Genomic DNA, 18,818 nt, shown 5'->3' on the forward strand with positions numbered 1-18,818 from the left:
ACAAGCTCGGGTTTCACCTTGCCTCTATGTTCGCACCAGTCAGTCTCTGCTTCCGAGGTGTCACTGGCTCGTGTTCGACTGAGGAAATGCAACCCTCTCGAGTCAAACAGCCACTTGTTCGGTGTGTCTCTTTTCGTCAGTGAGTCTCCCTCTTGTTACCCTAACCTATTATTATTAAGCCAGGAAACTGGTGGCAAATACACTGCAGGGAAAATTGTCTTTCGTCCTTCATTCTGTCTTATGAAGTGCAGACTGGTGGGAGTAATGTGTGGCCAGTCTGTCACGCAGACCAGTGAAATGACTCTGAAGTGGATGAGGAGGGGAATTCCCATCACAGTTTGAAGACAATTCTGTGGGCCACAGAGGCGGTGTGATCTGGCGCTGAGGAAAGTGAGAGGGTCCTGCCTAAGGTTGAAGGAAGGACAACTGAGAGAATTGTGCAGCACAGAAAGAGGCCATTCTGTCCAATGTCCACCAAAAAGTGCATGTCCAAATGTTACCATTCAACCGAGCTTCCGACAGCCTTGCAGAGAATGTATTCTAAATCATAACACCTGTCTCTTTGAGATATTTCTATCCTCCATTCCTCAATTGATTGTCAAGAGGTTTGAATGTCAAATGTTTCGTGGAACAGATGGAGAATAGGGCGAAGCTCGAGTTCTATGCAATTTTGAAAAAAAGAATTCCTTCATGGGATGTGGCGCTGGCAAGGATAGCCTTTGTTGCCCATCCCTAATTGCCCTTTAGGGGCAGGTAAGAGTCAACCACATTGCTGTGGGTCTGGAGTCACATGTAGGCCAGACCGGGTAAGGATGGCAGATTTTCTTTCCTAAAGGGCATTAGTGAAGCAGATGGGTTTTTGACAACAATCGACGATAGTTTTATGGCCACCATTACTGAGGCCAGCTTTCAACTGCCGATTTATTAATTGAATTCAAATTACACCAGATTCCATGGTTGAACCCATGTCCCCTGAGCATGGGCACAGATCTCTGCAGTGCCAGTCCAGTGACATGACCAACTATGCCATCATCTCCCCCAATGTCAGCGGAACGCATACCTACAGAACATATTCCTTCCATCTCACGAACATAGAAAATTTAAAATCTCGCCCAATGTTTCTAATTATGGGCAAGTCCAAAACTGGGGCTCATATGATAGTCGCTATTAAATCGAACAAGGAACTCAGGAGAAACTTCTTTACCCTAGGGTGTGTTTAGAATGTAGAACTTACCTCCACATGGGGTAGTGGAGAGATACATTTAATGGTAAACTAGAAAAACTCATGAGGGAGAAAGAAAAATAAGTATTTGGGCGGGATTCTCTCACCCCCCCACGGCGGGTGGGAAAATCGCCGGGGCGGGGCGCAAACGCGCCACGCCGGCCCGACCCCCGCACGCGATTCTCCCATCCCCCCGAAACCAGCGCTGCGCGATTCGCGCTGGGCCGCTTGGAGAATCGCGGCAAACGGCAAGTGCCGATTCTCCGGCCCGGATTGGCCGAGCGTCCGCTATGACACGACAGGTTCCTGCCGGCGCCATCCACCCCTGGTCGCTGCCGGCGGGAACACTGCGGGAACGCTGGGGGGGGCGGCCTGTGGTGGGGGGGAGGGGCTCCTTCACCGGGGGGTGCCTCCGATGGGGTCTGGCCCACGATCGGGGCCCACCGATCGGCGGGCCTCTCTCTCTCTCTCTCTCTCTCTCTCTCTCTCTCTCTTCCCCCCCACCCCCCCCCCCCCCCCCCCGGGCCTATCTCGTAAGAGATGCGTAAGAAGTTCCCCACGCATGCGCAGGATGGCACGGCCCAACTGCGCATGCGCAAGATTGGGATGCCCCAACTGCGCATGCATTGGCATGAACCGCACCAGCGCCGTGCTGGCCCCCTGTGGGGGCCAGAATAGGCCATGCCCGGGCCCTGTTCGCGCCATTGTGAAACGCGACGGTGTTCACGACGGTGCAGGCAGTTGGTCCGCACCGCGGAGAATCCCCCCCCATAGTTTTCTTTCACAGAATATGGTCATCGTTGGCTGGGGCAGCCTTTATTGCCCATCCCTAATTGCCCTTTGGAAGGTGGCGGAGAGCTACCTTGTTGAACTGCTGCAGTCCATGTGGTGCAGGTACACCCACTGTGCTTTTAGGGAGGGCGGTCCAGGATTTTGACCCAGCGACAGTGAATGAACAGCGATTTAGTTCAAAGTCAAGATGATGAGTGACTTGGAGGAGAACTTCCAAGTGGTGGTGTTCCCAGGTATCTGTTGCCCCTGTCCTTCTGGATGGTAGAGGTTGTGTGTTTAGAAGGTGCTGGTAGGATTAGATGAAGGGAAGGAGGCTTGTGTGGAGCTTAAACACTAGCATAGGTCAGTTGGGCCAAGAGGCCTGTTTCTGTGCTATAAAATTCCATGTGATGCATTGGATTCTTTTGAATGGTTCTGGATTAGGCCTTTGGTTAACCTCAGGACATTTTCTATTTAATGGCTCTGTATAAGTGCCCATTGGTGTTGTTGAGTGGATCAGGAATCCTGTACCATAGAATGGATGACAAGGCAGCTGTTCTGTTGCTATTCTGTGGTTGAACCAGGTTAGCTGATGTTATTATTCATGTTTGTAATATCCATATTTGATCTTATTTTTTGTAAGTATGTGAGGCACAAAATTACTCTCAACAGAAAAGATGCGTGTGTGTGTCTGTGTGAATGTTAGAGAGTGTGTTTGTGTGAGAAAATGTGTGTGTGCATGAGAGAGTGTGTTTGTGTGAGAGTGTGTGCGTGAGTGTGTGTGGGCAAGAGAGAGTGTGTGAATGTGTGTGTTAGAGGGAGAGTGTGTATGTGTGAGAATATATGCATGTGAGAGTGTGTGTGAGAGAGTGTTTGTGTGAGTTAAAGAGAGAATGTGTTTATGTGTGAGAGTGTGTACGTGAGTGTGTGTGGGCAAGGGAGAGTGTATGAATGTGTGTGGGCGAGGGAGTGTGTGTGAGAGTGTTTGTGTGAGCGAGAGAGAATGTGTTTGTGTGAGTGTGAGGGAGTGAGTGTGTGTGAGGGAGTGAGTGTGTGTGAGGGAGTGAGTGTGTGTGAGGGAGGGAGTGTGTGTGAGGGAGTGAGTGTGTGTGAGGGAGTGAGTGTGTGTGAGGGAGTGAGTGTGTGTGAGGGAGTGAGTGTGTGTGAGGGAGTGAGTGTGTGTGAGGGAGTGAGTGTGTGTGAGGGAGTGAGTGTGAGGGAGTGAGTGTGTGTGAGGGAGTGTGTGTGTGTGAGGGAGTGAGTGTGTGTGAGAGAGTGTTTGTGTGAGTTAGAGAGAGAATGTGTTTATGTGTGAGAGTGTGTACGTGAGTGTGTGTGGGCAAGGGAGAGTGTATGAATGTGTGTGGGTGAGGGAGTGTGTGTGTGAGAGTGTTTGTGTGAGCGAGAGAGAATGTGTTTGTGTGAGTGTGAGGGAGTGAGTGTGTGTGAGGGAGTGAGTGTGTGTGAGGGAGTGAGTGTGTGTGAGGGAGTGAGTGTGTGTGAGGGAGTGAGTGTGTGTGAGGGAGTGAGTGTGTGAGGGAGTGAGTGTGTGTGAGGGAGTGAGTGTGTGTGAGGGAGTGAGTGTGTGTGAGGGAGTGAGTGTGTGTGAGGGAGTGAGTGTGTGTGAGGGAGTGAGTGTGTGTGAGGGAGTGAGTGTGTGTGAGGGAGTGAGTGTGTGTGAGGGAGTGAGTGTGTGTGAGGGAGTGAGTGTGTGTGAGGGAGTGAGTGTGTGTGAGGGAGTGAGTGTGTGTGAGGGAGTGAGTGTGTGTGAGGGAGTGAGTGTGTGTGAGGGAGTGAGTGTGTGTGAGGGAGTGAGTGTGTGTGAGGGAGTGAGTGTGTGTGAGGGAGTGAGGGAGTGAGTGTGTGTGAGGGAGTGAGGGAGTGAGTGTGTGTGAGGGAGTGAGGGAGTGAGTGTGTGTGAGGGAGTGAGTGTGTGTGAGGGAGTGAGTGTGTGTGAGGGAGTGAGTGTGTGTGAGGGAGTGAGTGTGTGTGAGGGAGTGAGTGTGTGTGAGGGAGTGAGTGTGTGTGAGGGAGTGAGTGTGTGTGAGGGAGTGAGTGTGTGTGAGGGAGTGAGTGTGTGTGAGGGAGTGAGTGTGTGTGAGGGAGTGAGTGTGTGTGAGGGAGTGAGTGTGTGTGAGGGAGTGAGTGTGTGTGAGGGAGTGAGTGTGTGTGAGGGAGTGAGTGTGTGTGAGGGAGTGAGTGTGTGTGAGGGAGTGAGTGTGTGTGAGGGAGTGAGTGTGTGTGAGGGAGTGAGTGTGTGTGAGGGAGTGAGTGTGTGTGAGGGAGTGAGTGTGTGTGAGGAGTGAGTGTGTGTGAGGGAGTGAGTGTGTGTGAGGGAGTGAGTGTGTGTGAGGGAGTGAGTGTGTGTGAGGGAGTGAGTGTGTGTGAGGGAGTGAGTGTGTGTGAGGGAGTGTGTGTGTGTGAGGGAGTGTGTGTGTGTGAGGGAGTGTGTGTGTGTGAGGGAGTGTGTGTGTGTGAGGGAGTGTGTGTGTGTGAGGGAGTGTGTGTGTGTGAGGGAGTGTGTGTGTGTGAGGGAGTGTGTGTGTGTGAGGGAGTGTGTGTGTGTGGGGAGTGTGTGTGTGTGAGGGAGTGTGTGTGTGTGAGGGAGTGTGTGTGTGAGGGAGTGTGTGTGTGTGAGGGAGTGTGTGTGTGTGAGGGAGTGTGTGTGTGTGAGGGAGTGTGTGTGTGTGAGGGAGTGTGTGTGTGTGAGGGAGTGTGTGTGTGTGAGGAGTGTGTGTGTGTGAGGGAGTGTGTGTGTGTGAGGGAGTGTGTGTGTGTGAGGGAGTGTGTGTGTGAGAGGGAGAGTGCGTGTGTGTGCGTGTGTGACTGTGTGTATGTGTGAGAGAGTGTGGGCGCAATTTAATGGGGGAAAAAACAGACCCATTTTGGGCATGTTTAGCGAGGTGTTCCTCGATGCTAACAACCTCACGATCAATGGCACACTTTTTTTAATTAGCCTCGGCGAGGAATGCCCCTCCGAGGCTGCACTTACCACATTTACCATTTTTAAATGCTACCCCAATTTCTCGAACCCCCACTGCGGCCTCTGGACCCCACCCCACGCCTCAAAGTACCTGTTAGGGGGTCCTCGAACACCACCCCTCTCACACCAATTCATAAAGGCAGTGTGGTCCGGGTCCCCGGCACAGGCAACCTGGAACCTGGACACACTCTCTCTCACTCACTCACTCATGCTCCCTCACACACTCACTCATGCTCACTCAAACGCTCACTCACTCACTCACTCACTCACTCACTCACTCTCTCACACACACACTCTCTCACTCACACACACTTTCACACACACTCTCCCTCACCCAAACAAACTCACACTGTATCACACACACTCACCCCTGCCAGGGTGTCAGTGCCAAGGTGCCTGGGTGGTAGAGGGAGTGTCAGGGTACTACCTTGCCCCGAGCCCAACCACCCAAGGGCCTCCGATGGCCTGGGAGACCCTCCCAGGTGGCGTTACGCCTGGGTCCACGTTTGTGTGGACCAATACTAAACGGCGCCAGGTGAATCTCCCAGGCTTGGACATTCGTTCTCAGGGCTTGGGGGAATTGGCGCCGATAGTTTTAAGTGGGCCTAACTAGTAAATCTCGTAAGATTTAATGGCCTCATCGCGTCACTGAGCCGGGAGCGGCAAGGCCATTCAATTGTGCCATGTGTGTGAGAGTATGTGTGTGAGTGTATGTGTGAATGAGTGTATGTATGTGTGTGTGTATGAATGAGAATGTGTATGTGAGCGCGTTTGTGAGGGAAAGTGTCTGGGAGAGTGTGTGGGTGAGGGAGAGTGTGGGGGTGAGGGAGAGTGTGTGACTGTGTGCGATTGGGTGAGTGAGAGTGTGAAGGAGTGTGCGACTGAGAGTGTGTGTGAGGGAGAGTCTGTGATTGTGTGTGTGAAGGAGTTTGTGTCTAAGAGTGTGTGAGGGAGAGTGTGTGACTGTGTGAGGGAGAGTTTCTGTGTGTGTGAGGGAGTGTGAGCGAGGGAGTGTGTGAGGATGTGTGTGCGAGATTGTGTGTGCGAGATTGTGTGTGCGAGATTGTGTGTGCGAGATTGTGTGTGCGACTGTGTCAGGGAGAGTTTCTGTGTGTGTGAGGGAGTGTGAGCGAGGGAGTGTGTGAGGATGTGTGTGTGCGAGATTGTGTGTGTGAGGGAGTGTGTGTGACTGTGTGAGGGAGAGTTTCTGTGTGTGTGAGGATGTGTGTGTGAGGATGTGTGTGTGTGTGTGTGAGGGAGTGTGTGTGACTGTGTGAGGGAGCGGGTGTGAGAGCGTGTGTGAGGGAGTTTGTGAGATTTGTGTGTATGAGAGTGTGTGTGTCATTCTACACTGCCAGAGTAAAGTTAGCATTTGCTGTATAAGGGAATGGAGTTCTTGTTCCACAAGAGAAGGGTTAACTGTTTGGGAAAACACGAACAAAATCAGTAAGATGTCAGGATTGTCAGGTCCATCTTCATTTACAAAGTTCTTTAAATGGAGGGAGAATCCAGGATTCAGCATTCAGCCAAGCGCCATATAATTAATATTGTTTTTTAAGATATGATAGAAAACCTGCCTACCTTTCTCATTTTTAGCTCTCGAATCGCTCCTGAATCCAGTTAAGTGTGGTGTATAATTCCATAGGTGCTGACAGCCTTACAGTAACCTGCTGCGAGTGGAAATCCTTCTTCTGGTCCTTGCCACAACATCCATGGATGTTCAGTGGACTGTGATCAGAAGCTGATTTTATTCCAGCATGGCCACGCCCAGACCCCAATTGTAGTGCCTTCTCACCCCTGACCTCTTTCCCCCCTCCCAGACGCTGCCCCCGGCTGGTATAACTGTAGATGGGTGGTAAATATTTGCATCTTTAGCACTGCTGTGAAGCTGTCCATGGCTGCAGCGTAGAGTTAACTCCCAACACAACACGTCGCCATTCACACCCAGGAAACTGGGAGACAGGAAGAGGCTGCGAGCTCATGCTCTGTTCCGAGCAGTGTTGGTTGAGGTTTGGGACTAAGTCACATCTCTCTCTCTCTCTCGCTCTCTCTGACACCTTGGCTTTTGATTAAATTGAGCTGACTGAGATGAAGGAACCAGGCCTACTGAGCAGGTTGTCACAAAGGTTGAAATGAGTCAGCGAATTTTTCAAAAATCCTTTCATGGAATTCACTGACAAGGCAAACATTTGTTGTCGCCCCTAATTGCCCCTTCGACCGAGTGGCTTGCTCATTTTTGAGGACAGCTTTGAGTCAACCACAATATTGTGCCCCCCCCCCCCCCCCCCCCCACCCACAGTACAAAGATGTGCAGGTTAGGTGGATTGGCTATGCTAAATTGCCCTTCGTGTCCAAAAATGTTAGGTGGGGTTACTGTGTTGCGGGGATAGGGTGGAGGAGTGGGCTTAAGTGGGGTGCTCTTTCCGAGGAACGGTGCAGACTCGATGGGCCAAATGCCCTCCTTCTGCACTGTGAATTCTATGATTCTATGACTTCTCGTTGCTTGTCCTAAAACTGCCTCCTTTGAACTTAAGTGTAAATTTTACCTGATTACCCTTCTTTATAGTAGTGCCTTGTGATATTTTCCTATGTTAAAGGTGTTGTTTAACAAGTCCCATTCCTAGAGACTTGACCAGAGAATGACACCTCGATATTTCCCTGTTAGAGATGCCACCTTTTGTTGGCAATATTAAACCGAGGGCTCCATCTTTGCTCTCTGGTCATAAAAGATTCCACAGCATTATTTGAGGAAGAGCCGCGAATGTTCTTCTACTGTCCTGACCAGCATTTATTCCTCAACCAACACCAAGAATTAATGATCTGATCATTTATCACAACATTGTTCGTGTGGCTGTGTAGTGCACGAGTTTCTTGTTTTCCCGCAGTGACTACGCTTCCAACCAGTTAAGTAGCTGGAAGACACTTTCCGATGTCCAGAACTGGTGAAACAACATTGTATAAATGCAAACTATCTTTGGTTTCTAGAAAGGATGAGTTGGAGGAGGAGATATGTTTGAATGCCAAAACAATGAAGAGAGGGAATGTGAGGATGAGATAAGTGGAGATTAAGAAGAGCAGGAATATAAAGAGTCAATGGTCATATTAGTATTGACTAAAGACTAGATGTGGTGCAATGGGTAGAGGGATTTAGCAGTGGGTGGCCCTGAAATAGGGCCTACTGAGCTCTGAGTGCTCCACATCTCCAAGTACCAACCCACCAGATCTTGGAATTCTGTTCCGAACTTTTGATTTTCCCCCTCTGCTAACTCTTGGTGCTGTGCTTTGCCTCTGCTTTGTTCAATAACACCCCAGCTGTGATTTGCACCTCTCCATGAAAATCGCTTATTGCCACAAGTAGGCTTCAAATTAAGTTACTGTGAAAAGTCCCTAGTCGCCACATTCCGCCGTCTGTTCGGGGAGGCTGGTACGGGAATTGAACCGTGCTGCTGGCCTGCCTTGGTCTGCTTTCAAAGCCAGCGATTTAGCCCTGTGAAGAGGTGCAAGGCAGCAGTTGGTTGCCCGAGGCCTGGCACCAAGTCACCTCTTTGTCCTCTCGGTCTGGGGAGCCATAAACCTGAAGTGACAAATTCAAATGAACTTCTGGACTCTGACGCCACCCTACATGCATCCAAAACTCTGCTACTCAAGTCCTAACTCTCACCAAGTCCCGTTAACCCCATATCCCCGTGCTTTCTGATCTATCCTGGTCTGCCAGTGCCCCAATATTAAAATTCCAGTTTCCAGATCCCTCCTTGGCCTCGCTCCCTCTCCCGTCCCTATCTCTGTAAGCACCTCCAGTCCTACAATCCGCCGTGATCTTTGCATCTGGTTTCTTCCACATCCCTAACCTTCCATCACCCAACCATTTGTGGCCTTGCTTTTAACTGCAAATGTTCTAAGCTCTGGAATGATTTTTTTTTAAGCTCTCTGCCTCTCTTTTTTTCTTTTAAGACACCCTTAAACCTACCTCTTTGGTCACCTAGCTTTGGTCATCTCCCTAGCGTTCGGTCATCTGATTAAACATTTCCGTCTCAGGTTTGGTGAAATATCTTGGGCACTTTGTTTTAAAGCACTATATAAATGCAAGTTGTTGTTGTGTGCTGCACCACTGGTGTCCTTTTCTAAAAGAACGACCTCTGTGCACTTCGGCTCCACGACTTAAGCCCAGTGTGTTACAACCCTTAAAACCCCGAGACGCCAGGTTCACTGTCACTTTGTGTTATGGAAGTGGAACCAGGTTCAAGTCAATGGCTTCAGAATCTTGGGCTAAGAGAGGCAAATTTGTTCCAGTTACACTGTTGTGGGTCCCACTTCGTTGTAGTCAAATAGCTCGTCAGCACTGTGCCCGCTGCATTGACACGTGTTATCTATTGCGAGGTACCTGAGATTTCTGGTGCCTGAACCTCCAGTACGGTGAGCGGAGTGGAGCAAACGCCTAAAGAGAGGTGCGGGGAATCCTTTATGGTGAAATGTGAGCACAGCCCTGAAGGGGTTAATGCTCTAAGACCCGTGTTGGAAACCGAGGAAAGTTTATGGCACAGAAGAGGCTATTCAGCCCAATGTGTTCATGCCGTCTGCACCAAGAGCTCCAGTGTTTGGTCATCCTTTGTGGGTCGGGGTAGAGGACGTTTGGAGAGCAAATTCACGGTGACAAGAGTGTTGGTGACGGTGGTGGGTGGGTGGGTGGGGGGGGGGGGGGGGGGGGAGGCGGTGTCGTGTGGGTTACTGCAGGCCTTTGGGGCACACCCAGTTTTTGTGAGGCAGCGGCAGCCCCCCCCTGCCCCCCCTCACCCCCAAAAATGCTTGTCACCTGCCACTGTTCAGTGCGCGCGCATGTGCATGTCTGTGTGTCGCGCCATCTGTCAAGCAGGTCTGCCGTGAGCTTCTACTGGAGGGGCCTTTGTGTGCTCCCCAACCACAGCCCACGTGACTCTGCAACAGTTGCCTCGTGGCAATCGGGCCGACCTCAGCAGGTGTATGGCGGCGGTGAACAATGCCTGTGTCCACACGAGCTGCTCATATTCAGAGTTTCTTTTAACTATTAGGGTGCTGCTCACTTTACAGCAGGAGAAATGGCAAAACCCCCATCATGAAGCGTGGAGAGACAGCGGGCGCGATTTTAACTGAAATGAGACAGTCCTGTCGAGGGCGTTGAGCAAGGGTGTTGCCCAGTCCTGGCTGCACCACGCAGAGACGGGGAGAATGTGCAAACTCCACACGGACAGTGACCCAGGGCCGGGATCGAACCCTGGTCCTCAGCGCTGCAGTCCTGGTGCTAACCACTGCGCCACATGCCGCCCTCTTAGTCCCATTTCCTGTACTAATGAGCTCCGTTGCAGGAAGGGATTGGGGTGCCACTTTTAAAGCGGGTCCTGATCTCTAGACACGCCACCCCAGTCTCCCGACCGCCTCAATGCCCCAATAAGGGGGTCATCAAGACCGCCCACCCCACACACCACCTCATAAGAGCAGGGCACTCCTGGACCCGATCCTCAGTGCGGGCATGATGCCACCAGGCCACCTTGGCACTGCTCCTGTCAGCATCACGTAGGCACCCTGGCACTGTTTGTGGAAATCAGTGCCAAACGGCGCGCACTCGAAGTTTCCGAGGCGAGGCTGTTCGATCCCGGGTGCTGGGTAGATCCGGCATAGACATAATTCAAGTGAGACGAGCTGCTCACTTAAATATGCAAATCTGGTTCCTGACCTCAATGGGCAGGATCCAGATCGCAACGTCCTGAGATCTCGCGAGGTGTGAGCGGGCTCTCACCAGGTCTACTGGCTGGGGACGTGACGAGGCCGATAGATTCGTGCCCAGTGAGCCCAATGTTCGGGATCTTGTCCATGTTTGGCCATGAGGTCTAGGGTTTGGGGGAGGGGGATCGAGGGTTAGGAAGGAGAGGACAAACAACAGCTTTGATTTTTATAACCATTTTGACTTAGTAAAAACATCCTTGTTTATATTCTTCTGGAAACAATGTGATGATTAGATCAGATCAGACCTTTCTGGCCCCCACCCACACGCTCCCCCACTACTTAATAGGGATCCGTCACATCAATAATGGTCACTTGATTGTGTCACCAGAAGTCATTTAGTGCTGAAGGAGACAATGTGTGTGTGTGGGGGGGGGGGGGGGGGGGGGGGGGGGGGGGGGGGGGGGGAAGAGAAGGGGTTTCGGCCAGACTGAGGCTTGAAAGACCGGAGGAGATTCTTTTTTTAAATTTAGAGTACCCAATTCTTTTTTTTCCAATTAAGAGCCAATTTAGCGTGGCCAGTCCACCTACCCAGCACATCTTTGGGTTGTGGGGTAAGACCCACACAGACACAGGGAGAATGTGCAAACTCCACATGGACAGTGACCCAGGGCCGGGATCGAACCCGGGTCCTCGACATTGTGAGGCATCAGTGCTAACCACTGCACCGGCCTAGGCCGGAGGAGATTCAACTCTCTCCCTGTAACCTCTTCTCTGCTGTTTTCATACGACAGTTGCCTTTACAGACAGCCATTTTAACATCGTAAAATTCTGCAGGGCGCTTCACACGAGTGATTATCAGGCCAAATCTGGCTTCTACCTCACACGCGGACAGGCGACTAAAATCTTGGCCAAACACAGAGGGCAGGGCTCCAAATTCTGTGCCGATCTATGCAATGTCAGGAGGGATGGGCAAGCCCCAGGGGAAGGTCGAGAGGTGTCACCTCTTGTACACATTGATGACGCTGGCAGAACACACTGCTGTCCTGACCTTTTCAGTCCATGACTGGAAACCGTGACCACAAGAGTTCTTGAGACTTGCACCAGCTCGGAACCGAAGCTTTATTTTCTCACAGTCCTATGAAGCTGCGGTGGGAGGGGGGAGGGGGTGTTTGGAGAGGTGTGGGGGGGGGGGGAGTACGGTGAGGAAAGGATCAAGTCGGGGGGGGGGGGAGGGTTTGGAAGGAAGGAGAAGAGTTCAAGGTCTAAATGATGTAGAACGGATCAAAGGACTACAGTAAGTTTTCAATAGGCTAAATAGTAACAGCTGAAAAGTGACAGATGAGGCGGTGATGGGGGGGCGGGGAAGGGGGGTTGGCTGTGGATGTGGGTGGGGAAGCGGAAAGGAACCTCACAGTGCAAGAACCGGCTGGGCTACCTGAAGTTTGCTTCTAGCATCGACAAGTAACTTTTTTTTGTTTGAGCGTCTCAATTAATGCGCAGCCTCCACTTGCCTGCAGCTGGGGTTCACCAGTCTGCTGAGTTGGCTGCGAGCTGCTTTCAGACGGTAGTTGTCCCTCATTATAACGAGAACAGCTGCAGCAATGCCCTGGCACGGTGCCTTGTGTTGACAGGCGTACCTAGAAGAATAGCGTTTGCCATTGCACAACGTGCATCACATGACAGCCAAGGTGCTTGGCCGAAGGGTGGTTTGCTCGGGTTCCTGGCGTTTTCTAAAACGCTTCTTCGTCATCTCGCCCACTTGAGCCAGTCTTGAGGGGGTGGGGGGGGGGGGGGGGGGGGGGCAGGCCTGCAGGGTGACCTTCCTTTTACACCACCCCTCATCTATTCCATCTCCCATCCCCCACCCGGAAATATACAAAGAACTTGCATTATAGAAGAGACAGGAGCAGGTTAGGCCATTCGGCCCCTCAAGCCTGCTCCGCCTGAGCTGATTCTGGCACTGCCTGCCTCCCCCATAACCCTTGACTCCCTTGCCAATCAAAAATGTATCTGCCTCAGTCTTCAATATATCCGAAAAGCCTGCCTCCACCGCTCACTGGGCAGAGAATTCCAAAGATTCCCGACCCTCCCTAATAAAGGGAAACATCCTGTCAGCATCCACCCTGCCAAGCCCCTTCAGGATCTTTTTTTTGTCTCGATAAGCTCACCTCTCATTCTGCTAAACCCCGAGGTCTAGGCCCAATCTGCGCTTCCATCACAGGACAACATCTTCATCCAGGACTCGGCTTATTGAATCACCTGCGAACCGTTTACGATGCAGATATGGCAGGCTGAATGACCTATTTCTGCGTTGTAACAGTTCTGTTATTCTGTGACAATGCAAGTGCAGCCCTCCTGAAATAAGGAGACCAAAACGGTCTCTGTACAGTTGCAACACCTAATAAAGCAAACCACATGACCCCCGCAGCCAGTTAAGTCATTCTGAACAAATATGGCTGCTGAAATGTGGCAGCCATTTTCCGCACAGCAGGATCCCGCAAACAGCACTGTGATAACAGCCAGACAGTCTGGTTTTTTAGGTTTTATAAATTTAGAGTACCCAATTCATTTTTTACCAATTAAGGGGCAATTTAACATGGCCAATCCACCTATCCTGCACATCTTTGGGTTGTGGGGGCAAAATCCACGCAAACATGGGGAAAATATGCAAACTCCACACGGACAGTGACCCAGAGCCGGGATCGAACCTGGGACCACGTTGCCGTGAGGCAGCAGTGCTATCCACTGTGCCACCATGCTGCCCCCTGCCTTCAGTAATGTTATCATCGCTGTGGGCCTTAGGTAAGGTTGTCCATGGTTTGGATTTGCAGATATTGCTGGAGGCAAGGCTGTTGGTAAACTCTATGATTGAATGGGGCAGGATGGTGGCGCAGTGGGTTAGCACTGCAGTCTCACGACGCCGAGGTACCAGGTTCGATCCCGGCTCTGGGTCACTGGCCGTGTGGAGTTTGCACATTCTCCCCGTGTTTACGTGAGTTTCGCCCGCACAACACAAAGATGTGCAGGGAAGGTGGATTGGACATGCTAAATTGCGCCTTAATTGGAAAAAATGAATTGGGTACTCTAAATTTATAACAAGAAAAACCTCCATTATTGAACATAACTATGTTCAGTGCTCGGCTTAGCATGAGGCTTCACATAGAACTATCTCTCAGCATATTTTGTTGCCATGTGATCTGATGTAGTCAATTTAGACATTTAATGCTAACCCTTTTACACTACATTAGTGATGTTGATTGTGGGATACATATCGGTCAGGATACCATGTTTGTCTTTTACTCAAGTACCGTTATCTTTTACATTCACTGGAGCAGATCATCGGTTTAAAGTCTCATCTGGAAGCCGGCACCGCCAACAGAAGCAGCACTCCCTCAGAGTTACCCTGAGGAGCACCAGCCTTCATTTTTGTACTCCGGTCGGGGCAGCGCGGTGGCACAATGCTTAGCTTTGCTGCCTCACGGCGCTGAGGTTCCCAGGTTCGATCCCGGCTCTGGGTCACTGTCCGTGTGGAGTTTACACATTCTCCCCGTCTTTACGTGGGTTTCGCCCCCACAAACTAAAGATGTGCAGGGTAGGTGGATTGGCCACGCTAAGTTGCCCCATTATTGGAAAAAATGAATTGGGTACTCTAAATTAATAAAAAATAAAACGTTTTGTACTCAAGTCTCTGGGACTTGAGCCCATTTGGATTTAGAGGTACAAACATTGCCCGCAGCTGACCCCCAGAACACCTGTGTCCAGAGCTCGCCGGTTCTGCGGGGACATCACATGTGCATTTGATAAAGTACAAGTTACTCAGCTTCAATTGCACAAATTAATCCCACCTTTTCCAACACTCAGGCAGAATGACCCTCTCTTGTTTAAATATTCTTCCGTACGGTGCCTTCGAAGGGCGAGCTCTGTTATTTTTTTTGCATGATTTGCCCTTTTGGTTTTTCCACTTCGCAGCGTTTTTGACAAGAACTGCATGTTCTCTACTGCTCGGGGAATTAAGACTGATCTCCCTTCTCGCTCAGGATGCGTCTCCTGAATGTGCTGTGGGGGAATCTAACGTTTTGGAGGGCACATTTACAGAGTTCAAGAAAGGCTCAGCAGTTTTTCTCTCCACAATTTCCTACTCAATAAATTCAGAAACAGTGTCAGAGTGAGTACCATCTACTGCAGGAACCGAGGATCCTGAGGCAGCACCTTCCAAACCCACGACCGCTACCACCTAGAAGGACAAGGGCAGCTGACACATGGGATCACCACCACCTGGAGGTACCCGCCAAGTCACTCACCATCCTGGATATATCGCCGTTCCTTCACTGTCGCTGGGTCAAAATTCTCCCTAACAGCACGATGGGTGGACCTACACCACATGGATTGCAGCGAATCAAGAAGGCATCTTGCCACCGCCTTCTCTTTTTAAAAATAAATTTAGAGTACCTAATTATTTTTTTCGAATTAAGGGGCAATTTAGCGTGGCCTACCCTGCTCATCTTTGGGTTTTGGGGGTGAGACCCACACAGGCATGGGGAGAATGTGCAAACTCCACATGGACGGCGAACCGGGGCTGGGATGAACCGGGTCCTCGGCGGCATGAGGCAGCCGTGCTAACCACTGCGCCATCGTGCCACCGACTAACAACTTGCTAAGGGCAATTAGAGATGGGCAATAAAGACTGGCCTAGCCAATGACTCTTCCATTCCATGAATAATTAATTTTTGGCAAGTACCATTGTTTTGTAATATTTTTTGCTGTATGTTTCTGCAGTGAAGCATTTGTTTATTGAAGTTTTCTAGATGTCCTTATTATTATTATTATTATTTTCTCTGTCAACCACTACCTGCTGAGATACCGACTGGCTCGGAGTATGGTTCTAGAAAGCTGCTCGCTGGTGCCTATTTGGCTGAAGTGTTTAAATCTGTGGATGTGCTTTAAGCCACTTACCTGCTGGTTTATGTGTTGCAAGTAAATACAAACCAATGAGCTGGCAGATAAGCCACCTTGCACGTGTGAGCCCCATGAGGTTAGTCGTCTGCAGGGAAAAGAAAAAATCTCTTGCGTTTCCCTGGTAACTTCCACAGCATCGTGAAGTGTTTACTGCAGGAAATTTGTCAGTTTGCGCACAGGAAGCTCTCTCAAACAGCAACGAGGCAAATGATCAGGTAATCTGTTTTTGTGATGTTTTGATGAGGGAAAATATTGACCAGGGGCCTGGGGTGGGACATGGCGGGGTTGCTGCCTTCCTGTTTAAAATAGTGACATCTTTTACATGCATCTGAGACAGGTCCTCGGTTGAATGTCTCATTCATAGAACATACAGTGCAGGAGGAGGCCATTCGGCCCATCGAATCTGCACCGACCCACTTAAGCCCTCACTTCCACCCTATCCCCGTAACCCAATAACCCCTCCTAACCTTTTTGGTCACTAAGGGCAATTTATCATGGCCAATCCACCTAACCTGCACGTCTTTGGACTGTGGGAGAAAACCGGAGCACCCGGAGGAAACCCCCGCAGACACGGGGAGAACGTGCAGACTCCGCACAGACAGTGACCCAGCGGGGAATCGAACCTGGGACCCTGGCGCTGTGAAGCCACAGTGCTAGCCACTTGTGCTACCGTGCTGCCCATTGCTACCGTGCTGCCCATAAACACATGTAGAGTGATTCGCAAGTGCAGCTCTCCCAGTGCCAAAGTGGAGGATCACTGAGCCATGACGAACACTTTAGCAGGAGAGGTGGAAGGGGCAATTCTGATTTTGTGCTCACCCTGATGTGGGTACATAATTACTTCCCAACCAGAGCTGGCAGGGACGAATGAGGGTTTACCTGCTCCTAACAAAAGGGAGGATCTTCTGGTTTAGATTATCGCACCTCCTGAATTGAGGGAAAGCTGGCTCTGACGGAGAAGGATTAATAAACCTGGGGAGTGCGCTGTGATGCCCCAGCCAAATATTTGAACTGTACCGAGGGAGACTAATAGCACCTTTTGACAGCAGAGAGCAGGGATGGCCCAGAATATCCAGTTCAGAGAAACTCACAAGCCCTTCAGGAAATGAAGGAAACATTTGAACAGGGAATTCTGAACCGGCTTCCTTCTAATATCACTCCGCTACAGAGAATTCACTCCAAGCTGCCGCAGTTTCTTTCTGCTTGCCCAGTGATTCGTAACATTTTTTCTTTTAAGTCCTCCATTAAGGGTATGGACGTGCGTGCAGTTCCCTGAACCTCCTCCAGGGAGCACTACCTTGCGTGTTTCGTAATGAGACACAGGGCTTGAGCCCTCTGCCTGTTCTCAAGTCAATGTGTGGCGTAGAGTTCGCTCGAAACGCTCTTAATCACAGGGTGTGTGCAGCAATGGACCAAGTGATGCTTTTTAACCATCCAAATGACTGTAGATATTATGTTAGATCGCACCAGAGTCAGAATCTGATTTTATTTCACCAGTTAGTGAGGGCACAGGTCATTGCATCAAGAATTAAAAGGGAGGTCAGCAAAAAATGTCTCCACACAGCTAATGGTTAGAATGTAAAATTCCTCTCCAGCCTCCACTGTTGAATCAGTCTCCAGAAATGCTTTCAAAAGGGAATTTGATAGTTGTTTGAAAATTATGAATATTAATCAGGATAGAGTGCGACCAGGAGAATGGGATTAGATTAGGTGAATGTAGAGTGATTTGAGATGTCTGGGAACGTTAAGGTTATCCGACTAAATTCTCCGTTTGAGATAATCAAGTTGAATATGGTGTCTCCATCCCAGGGGAGAAATGTGGGGCTGGATTCTCCATCGGCGGAATCCTCCATTTTGCCGGGAACGCAGTCATGTCGCGGATTTTCCGACGGCGTGGTGGCGGCCCAGAATGGGAAACCCCATTGGCCGGCTGCCAGGACGGAGAATCCCGCTGCCGGCAGGGGCGCACCGCAGATGAAAACGGGTGCGGCGGGACGGAGAATCCCGCCCCTGGTTCTTGCAGCTTGTCCAACAGGTGCCTGGAGGTGACCTGTATGCTTCCAGCACTTCCTCCCCGTCCCTCTGGGAATAGTACGAGAACAATACGTTGAGGTAAAAGATGAACCGTGATCTTATTTAATGGCCGATTTGGCTGCAAGGGCCAATTGGCCTATTCCAGCTCTTATTTCTCATGTTTCCTCTCCTTATCACATTCACAAACACACGTACACGGGACTCCTGTGAGTTGTGTACAACTTGTTAGTTTGACGAAAGAATTTGAGTTCAATATTCGTGGCGTAAGACAATGCTCATCTCTCGCAGCAAATCTTCACCACTCGACAGCCAGAAACTACCCACTTGGAGCATGGTTGTGTTGGAGGGGTGGAGCATGGCCTGGAGTTGATTATTTAAAAATGAAAAAAATGTATTGGTGAATCAGCTGGAGATGGCAACTTGGAAAATTCATCGGCAATCTTGTTAATCTCTCAAGAACTAAACTTGGGACCTAACATGGCATTCTAAAATGTTGGCGGTAGTGCTGATAACTCAGAGAGGCAGGGTTGTTGTGGGTACATGTCTATCCTCCTCCAGCTTTCATCGGCCTTGTGTCACACTCCCAGTCCTCTCACGAAACTCAATCCCAACATTCCATGGTGTTATCACTCCAAGTGGTTTTCTCCCTCGCTACACCGCACCGACCCGCTACCATTCCTTTCATTATCATCCTGTCGATACATCTGCGCCTTGCCACTCAGCCAAAGTATTTCAACTCCTGTCTGCCCACCGCTCATTCAACAGTCAGTTTTGTGTTGACAACTCCCAGCTGTTGTAACAACCACGCGTTTGGACGTTTATATCGGCCCCATTTCACCCAGTCGCCCTGAACATCCCTCTGAAATGGCAACGTTCAACCACCTTTTCCTGCCGGTCGTCTTCATGGTCCAACATGCTGCACCGTTGGAAACACCAATGCTTTGAGAAGCTTAAGGCTAGTTGTTGTTTTACTGACAGATTTACCTTTCCAAACATTAATTAGTGTCACCATCGCCTGTTTGGTCATTCCAACTCGGTGTAAAATCTATTTACTGTTGTTCAATTGCTTGTTCATATTCCTGTCCCATCACGGTGACGTGATGGGAATGGTGGGAAGATCAATCTGCAAAACGTTCCAGATGCACAGGATCAAAT

At 50.3% G+C, this 18,818-nt stretch overlaps 1 protein-coding gene across 8 annotated transcripts in view; it reads left to right on the top strand.

Annotated features, from left to right (window-relative positions):
* gse1b (Gse1 coiled-coil protein b) overlaps window positions 1-18,818 on the top strand; it is a 663,364-nt gene that overhangs the window by 343,233 nt on the left and 301,313 nt on the right. The gene's annotated exons all lie outside the window — the stretch shown is intronic.

The sequence above is a fragment of the Scyliorhinus torazame genome, chromosome 10, assembly GCF_047496885.1.
Source record: "Scyliorhinus torazame isolate Kashiwa2021f chromosome 10, sScyTor2.1, whole genome shotgun sequence".
Lineage (NCBI taxonomy): Eukaryota > Metazoa > Chordata > Chondrichthyes > Carcharhiniformes > Scyliorhinidae > Scyliorhinus > Scyliorhinus torazame.